General features: G+C 37.1%; 1 non-coding gene across 1 annotated transcript; it reads left to right on the plus strand.

The window, feature by feature from the left end:
* Nucleotides 1-366: 366 nt before the first annotated feature.
* LOC149556520 (U1 spliceosomal RNA) lies at nucleotides 367-528 on the plus strand. The gene has a single exon (XR_016352527.1). It is a non-coding gene; the product is annotated as a U1 spliceosomal RNA (small nuclear RNA).
* Nucleotides 529-8,822: the final 8,294 nt, after the last annotated feature.

Below are 8,822 nucleotides of genomic sequence, written 5' to 3' on the forward strand. Positions count from 1 at the left end.
TGATTAAGGAAAGGGTTATAAGCACTATTTACACCACTCAGAATCCCTCCTTCCTAGCCTAAATTTCCACTGAGGCCCTCTTTATCCCAATTGGCCATTTGTGTCATTTTAATCATATGCCTGATAAAATGCTGAGCAGATCATTCGATAGGAAAATGATGAATTGAATGAGAAAACAATTTCCATTCGTATCCTGCCGTGTAATGTGTGAACTGTGAGCAGGCACTGTCACGCTGCCCAATAAGAAGAAATGGTCTTGGAAGAAGCAGGTATAAGTTTGTTTACTTATTAATCCCACATGGATGAGGAGTGGGAGGAAAGGGAGAAGAGGAAGTACAACTAGGAGGGGAGGAGAGGAGGTTAAGCATACTTACCTGGGCGGGGTCGATCGGTGATCAAGAAGGCCGATGGCCTAGGGAGAGCACCTTCATTGCACATAAAGAAGGGGGCTCTGCCTAGCATCTCCCATTGTGGAGAGTGCGCGTCATAATTTGTGAAAGAGGGGGCTCGCGTTCGCGCGGCCCCCACACATTACTAAAATTAATATGGATTCTTACAGTGGCTGAAGTTATGTTTATGCGAAGATTCTTTAGCGGTGTTTTACTGGCCAGCATACTAGTTTGTTCAGGCAAGGAGTCGAACATGCGATCTCGGTGGCTTTTCGTATGTTGGAAAATTGAAATGCCATAGTTTTACCATGATGTAGTCAAAATGTGGGCTCAAGGAATTCCAATATTGCTGGAGGGATATGTAAAAAGTTGGAAATGTTGGGCTTGGTATATATGTAAAACATGGAATAACTACAAGTCAAGAATTGCTCGAAAAAAGGCCAAAGAGATGTCATCTCACGGATTGGAATGGTTTCAAGCTATGCACAAAATGGATAAGTGAAAAAGGCTTTAGAGACTCACAAGAAAATGGAATTGGTAGATGTAAAGCGAAATTCCATAAGCTTTATTAGCACGCTCTAAGAATGTGCCAAATTGGGCTCTATTGAACATTCTTGAAGGTATTTTCAAAGGAGGGTTTGTTGGAAAGTTAATGCAAGATAACCGTATAGATGTTGACACTGATGACAACATACATCATTACATCATTGATATAGTCACTAGTGTTGGTGATAAATTTTGGTATGCCTAAGTCCATGAAATGTATATGAAGCACAATTGGACAATTTTGGTCAACAGTGATAGAGTATTTATCAGATGGATCTATAACTCTAGGAATGTGGTATATGAGATGTATATAGTCTACTCTTATGATTGTCAGTGTTAGTATGTGATGTACTATGAGATACAATAGTGTGAAGGCATAGGTTTAGGAAGACAATGATACAAGATAGTTTTTGGTGATAAGATAATTTGGCTTAGTAAATTGAATTGGTTTGGCAAGTTTTGGTTAACAGTTTGTCTTCCTTAATATATTGGTTTGTACCTTGACTCTTTATTTTCCCTATGGCTTATGGAAAACACAAAGTTAACAACAGAATAGGTCAATGTAGTAATATATTCGAAGACCCTTGAATTGAAAGGTATGACTCCTTTATAAGTGCAAGATATGCAATGAATTTGTTTTTATGATTTGTAGGGGGAGTATGCTCTTAACCCAAGAGCAAAAGAGGCAAAAACCAAGTTGCTTGAAACTTTTAACAACTCCATTGAGTCGTTTTAAACTAAATGAACAGAAAAATCTAATATGAACTTTGAGTCTCACACAGTAGTCACAGCTATAGGGGTTTGCCCAAAGTAAATTTTACCGATATTATTAACTTCTTAAAAGATTACATATATAGGCCTTCTCAAAATGGCTGGTTACATTGGATGATTGCCTTATAGAGCATCTCTAAATAGAAAAAATATTTATAGAACAAGCTCCAATCATTTGCCTGTTACAGAGATTAACAAAACGCCAAGAGTGGCTACAAAAAGAAAGCGGAGAGAAGAGAACGACAGATGTCAAAGACACTTATGTCTTCTTTGAGGTAACTAATTTAGCTTTATATGCTTTCACAACATATGTTACATTGTTTAGCTCTTCAATATTTGGAATGTTAATGTTGTCAGCTTGGACCATCCAGTAGTCATGCATGTCTGTCAACTCATCCATTTTGGCCATCCTGGATTTATACTTCTCTGTTTCTTTGATGATGACCACATATGTTGCTGAGAGCTCTTGGATTTTAGACACTTAGAAATTGAGAGGGTCAATGGCCTCATCAACAAATGTCAAGAACTTTGACCTCATTCTCTCAATATCCACAAGCTTACTATTGGTGGATACAAAAGACTCTGTGTACAATATTTTCAAGTTGCAAAAGCATTTTTCAATAACTTTTTGCATCAGTTCGCATACATCTCATAGCTTATTTGTAGACCTTGTGGAGCTCTCTATAACAAATTCTAAATATTGTTTCCAATGAAACAATGGCTTTGTGCTCGTCTTGAGGATCCCGTGAGTAATTGCCACATTAGTCTCCATGTCAATTACCACTTGTAGAAGGGCTAATTGCTTTGTCAGTCTATTAGCCGCTGTCTGTATGGTCTTCTTATGGTCTGAGGTTACTTCTCTGAGCTTGTGTGCATCTAACACCAAGTTTCCCAAATTTTCCACCAGTAGGTTACCTTGAATCTTCAATTGGTCTATCCATACCCTTCCAACCTGGTTGAATTGCCTTTCATGTTGCAACTTTGTTAGCAAGTTTTTGTTTTCCTCTGCTTTCGGGTCAAATTGACCTAAGGACATGCTTCTCGGGGTAGACTTGATGCGTTTGACCAGCTCCTTGTTTGTAGCCTTCAACACTTCTTTCTTAGCTATAAGCTCTTCTAGCTTGTCCTCTATTTTCTCATTAGTAGATTACCATATGTTTACCATGGAATCATGAACAAGGATACCAAGATCCAGTGTTCTGATTTGGAAATCATCTTTTGAAAGCTCATGAAATCTCCCATCTTTTCGTGGGTCAACGATTTTGATTAGCATGTGATCGATGGAGGAATCTATAGCCAACATCGCGATTGTCTATTGCTTCTTTGTCTTCTTGGATAGCTAAGAAGAGGTGACTTGTGTAACCAAGTCCTTTGATGGAGTAGCATCCTTGTATCTCCTCTTCTTTTTGTCAATAGTCTCCTTGAGCCATGACTTCACAAATAGTATTGACAACCGATAGCACGGTAGTGGGGTCAAATAGCTTCCTTGGCATTAAAGGAGTTGTGTTGTCTTGGGAAGCAATGGGGAAAGTAGCTACCTTAGTTACCGAAAGGGCTAAGGTATCTACTTGTTGGGATACATCTTGCTCTTGACCATCCATAGGATTGGTGTCAGCATCCAAATTGATGACTTGAATGGGGGAGGAAGGCTTAGCCATTGATTTTTCTTGCTTCTTCCCCTTATCTTTGTCATCGTGCTTTTCTCCAACATTTCTAGTGTTTGGAGAAGAGCCACTTCCACACGTAGGAGTAATTGACATGTTCTTCTCTGGAGGTTGATCTCCTCCTTGCCCAATGGATTGAGCAGGACCTGCAACACTTGAACTAGTGGTTGTGGTGTTTGTTGTTGTGGTGGATGAAGTGGTCCTAGATGAAACTCCCCTCATGGAACTAGTACTTCCTATTCTTTTCTTTCTTGCTCGAGTCCAATCAACCCATTTATCAATTCTTTTATTGACCCCTTGCATGAGGACCTCCATGGTATCAATAACTGGGACAGCATATGGGGTGGACAAAATTGGGGTGGTCTTGATCTTTTCATATGTTGTGGGATTCATGAAGCCTCTGTCATCTGCAAGGTCAAAAACATCAATAGAATTGTTATATAATTTAATTTCATCAATAGTTAGTCGTGACCAAAATTTCTCTCAATTTTGGAACTCGTTGAGACACCCAAACCAATAATCTTGAATGTCTAGGACATGCCTGTAGGCATATCCCAATTTCAAATGATCCTTTACAAAATCAACTGGATCATATTGAGACCTGAGTACCTCATAATCTAGCAATTTGTTTTTTCCTTCAAAACTTTTCACCGAATTTCAAGCATCTGATTTGGAGGCACAAGCATATGGGCTAACCACTATAGGAAATGAAATTCCAACAATCTTCTTTACATTAGAATAGAGAGTGTTTACTTCTAGGATTTGTCAACATAGCTCGACTAGCACCACTTTGTCCTCCAGATACCTTGGTAGCTTCTTAGGAAATTTGTCATAAGCTCCTATCCGTAAATAGGAGAAACTCAGGCACTGGATGAATGAACATCCAAATTAACTTATTACCGAAATTGCCTCATGTGAGAATCTCCTCTCTGGGCATCCTTGCAATTCATGGCATAGCCTCATTGTGAAGGCATCATTAACTGCCACATACTCCTCATAGCTTCTCTGTAGTTGCAGATGTGGATAAAACTCATAAACTTTAGTATTCTCATTGTAATCCTGAATGCAAGGGAGGTCATGTCACTTGTGGTGAGTCACTAGGGCATAAATCAAATAAGAAGACATGTAGAATTGCCTGAAGCCTGTAGCTGAATTTAACCATGCTAAAAGTTCATGGCAAATGATTTGTGTCCAATCTATGTGCATATTTTTTGCAAAAGTTCCTTGCACCAAAAAGCAATGATGCTCAACAAACTCCAATATCTCTTCTTTTCCTTTTAGCCTGAGGAGAAGTGCGAGGATGTCTACAATTTCTCGCTTTAGATTTGTGCCAAACTAAGTTTTTGGCATCTTGGTCTTCTTCGAGCGGGTAGTCTGGAACCAAGCCTTTTGCATGTCCTCCAACCTGAGAGTCTTCTTTTCATTGAACATGGACGTAGAAGACATGAAATCTATGTCACAATATTGTTCCTTGATTGGGATACCAAACACAGACTGCATCAATACCTTGTTGATAGATAGGAGAATAGATTGGTCGGAAAACAAAATTTGCTTTGTTTCTGGGTCATATCATCCTATGCACTCTCAAACAAGCTCAGGTGCATGTACAACCATAGGAAATCCAGTTGCCTCGATTAGTTCCCTATCTTTGAGTTTCTAAATGATTGGGTGAAGAGGTTGAGAATTAAGCCTTCTGTGAAGATCACCCAAATCATAGAATTTGAAGGATGTGTCTAACAACTTTTTTACCTCACTCTCTAGGCCAATAAGTTTTTCGTAACCAAAAGATTTGATTGCCATTTGCCAAATGATTACACAGAATGTAGATTTCAATAAGTAGCCATTTTAAATATACTTGAATAAGGGAAATACCAGAAATCCTAGTGAAATAGGTAGATGAATTCAAACGTTGGGGCCACACAAATGAAATTAAGTTTGGCAAACATTCACAATGGAAAGATTTGCATTTAATTCATTGAATAACGACTATTTAAAAAAAAAAAAATTTGCACCTCAAATATAACATTTCTAGAAATAGTATTACTTTACTAGAGTGATATGACTTTGCATGAGTGTTTTATCTTAATGGGAAGTGCCCTACTTTCCATCAAAATCCAAAATGCACAACTATTTAATAGCACTTACATATGTGGAAGGGAGAGATACACTTAAATTTTTCGCTAGTCGCTTTTCCCTTGTCCGGAAATACAGCATGGGCAGTAATCCTTTGGCAGTGCGTGCACTTCATTCTTCTTTCTGCCAAAAGCTTTTAATACTGATTTCTCTTTGTATCGGGTTGACATTTTTGGAAGCATCTAATGGGAGTGTCCAAGGAATATTCATATTTTAGGGCATCTTTACTTTACTCTTTTTACATTCTTCAGAAAAATGGCTCCTTTGTTGGCTTTAGGCGAAAAATACCCTTTACAACCGTGTTTCCCAATCTGAGATCGAGCAAGTGATCCTTTACCTTTATTTCTTTGTGGAGGCCTCGATGCTCAGTTTTTTATCACATCTTAACAATTGCAAGTCATTATACAATTCCTTGGATATTGGGGTAGACTCTTATCTCAAATTCATGTGGCATTGGAAGCAGATACTAACAGCTTCATTTCCATTAATGTGCAATAATTTAACCACAAACTCATGATCCTTGATACACTTAATCTTATTTCTCTTAACCTTTAATGGCATTCATATTTACTTCCATCCATAACCTTGCAAGCCTCTGATTTTGACATAATCACATTTCAGGCTTATCAATAATTGTCATGGTGATGTTCCTCTGATCCACAATTGATATGATGCGCTTGAAGGGGAATAGTTGATCGAGATCTCTGAAGCAGTGGAAAATGAAATGTTAGGACTAGGTACTTGATAATGAGGTGAAGAACAAATTACTTCTCATTGGGAGGACGCTAGAGTGCAATGTAATACCTCCTAGACCACCTAAGTCCCATGAGCACCAGATAAACAGGAAAGCCGTAATGGAAGTTCAAGTAGATAGCTCGGGAAAGATGAGAAGTAAGTTACCTAAGACACACTTAGACATACTTCATGTAAAACACATTCTCAAAATTAACCAGATACTTCAAAACAAAAAGGGGCAACTAAAACTTGGCAACAACAAGTAACTTACTTAACATTGTTGGGAGCTTGGGAGGGCATCCAATGACTGAAATCTTGGATAGCATGGTCTAATTTTATATTTTATTTTGTGTATGAACACATTTTATAAAGGATCAATGGGGTATAAAGAAAATGCTTTTTTTATGTGAGGATATGAGATAGTTAATGATGTGATGTGTGAGTCTTGATGTTGGATATGATATCAGAGCAGATGTGAGCTACATTAGAACTAATTAGGCATTGTGATGTTATGTTGAGTTCAATATTTTGATAAAATACTTTATTGTATTGGATAACGAGTCTTTGATGGTGGCGATAACCTTGATGAGAAATTGCAACAATAGAAGCCTAGTTGAAAGTTCAAAGATAGCAGAGCAAGGGAAAATGCAAGCTACTACTCAAACTTCTACTCAATATGAGACATCAAAATGAGGCACCTAGAAAGAAGATCATCAATATTAAAGGCAAATGTTTTGCATACAATAAGTATGGGCACATGAAGAAGGATTTCAAAGGTGATACTAATTCTAAGCCATTTAGTAGATGATTTCAAAGGTAATATTGATCCTAAGCCATTTAGTAGATGATTTCAAAGGTAATACTGATCCTAAGCCATTTAGTAGATGATTTCAAAGGTAAGACTTTCAAAGGTAATACTAATCCTAAGCCATTTGTAGATATTGTTAGTGCTCATGTTATCATGTAACATCTACTCATATCCATAACTGCTTTAAAGAGGGGCATATCACATAGAGAGATATCAAATTTGTCCCTTGTAAACTATGACACTTAACTAGAATGGTCAATTATATAGAAAGGCTTACCATGCTTCAAGTAAACTATGGCCGATTTGAATAAATGTCTACCAAGGTGATTGCACTAATTTGACAAAATCCTTCTATCCTTTGTGATTTGATTAATATCCATACCCTATTCTAAAGATCCCAGTGTAGCATAAGCTAAAAGAATATGTTGGTATTAGAAGACAAAAATATAATAGTTACATGTAAATTATGCCCCTAGTTCCCTTATCCCCTTTCACAGTATCTTAATCTATAACTTAAAGAGTTATATTGTTTCTTGAAATCCTCCAAAACATAACTATGAGTTGCATGACATTTTGTGGAAGGGACAAATTTTACTTCATCAGATACAATCTATATCTTTCAAGGTTCATCCCCTATTACCCTCTCAACTCCTCAAACTCAACTCCTCAAAACTTTGAAGAGTCTTCACAAAGATCCTTCCATTATCATCAAACCTGCTAATAAAAATCTAGACATTGTTATTTTGGATTATTTGATTCTAACATTTATACAGATGTCTCTTTTATCCCTTGGGAAATAATGCATATAATTATTTTGGATATCATAAAGAACTTTTTCTTTCTTCTCCAAATAACTTCCAAGTTTTTGTTGTTGATGCTTATGTCTAAAGCTCATCCTCGTGCTTTATACCTCCGCTGAAGATTCATAAACTTTTCTTAGTGAGAAGATAGATCTCCTATTCTAGTTACTTCCTTCAACTAACCTCAAAACTTATGCATTACCTCCTTCTTTTGTTTTTTTAAGCCAAAATAACCATTTTACTATGGTTGTTGAAGTCTTGGGAGTGATTATTTCCTACAAGTAGTAAATCTAGGGTGTGAAGTTATGTTTATGCGAAGATTCTTTAGCAATGTGTTCATGGCTAGTATACTAGTTTTCTCAGGCAAGGAGTTGAACATGCGATCTCGGTGGCTCTTAGTAAGTTGGAAAATTGAAATGCCATAGTTTACTTGGAGCATGGTAAGCCTTTCTTCATGTCATGGTGAGCCTTTTATCATGATGTAGTCAAAATTTGGGCTCAAGGAATTCCAATATTGCCAGAGGGATATGTAAAAAGTTGGAAACGTTGGGCTTGGTATATATGTAAAACATGGAATCACTAGAAGTCAAGAATTGCTTGAAAAAATACCACAAAGAGATGTCATCTCATGGACTGGAATGGTTTCAAGATATGCACAAAGTGGATGTGTGAAAAAGGTTTTAGAAACTCACAAGAAAACAAAGTGGATGTGTGAAAAAGGCTTTAAAAACTTACAAGAAAATGGAATTGGTAGATGTAAAGTGAGATTCCATAACCTTTATTAGCATGCTCCAAGAATGTGCCAAATTGGGAACATATTGTCAAAGGAGGGTTTGTTGGAAAGTTAATGCTAGATAACTATATAGATATTGACACTGATGACAACACACATCATTATTATAGTCACTAGTGTTGGTGATAATTTTTGGTATGCCAAGATTGTGAAAAATGCCCAAGTCCAGGAAATGTATATGAA

Source organism: Cupressus sempervirens, chromosome 5 (genome assembly GCF_028749045.1).
Source record: "Cupressus sempervirens isolate cs-2001-9-10 chromosome 5, ASM2874904v1, whole genome shotgun sequence".
In the NCBI taxonomy this organism is placed as follows: domain Eukaryota; kingdom Viridiplantae; phylum Streptophyta; class Pinopsida; order Cupressales; family Cupressaceae; genus Cupressus; species Cupressus sempervirens.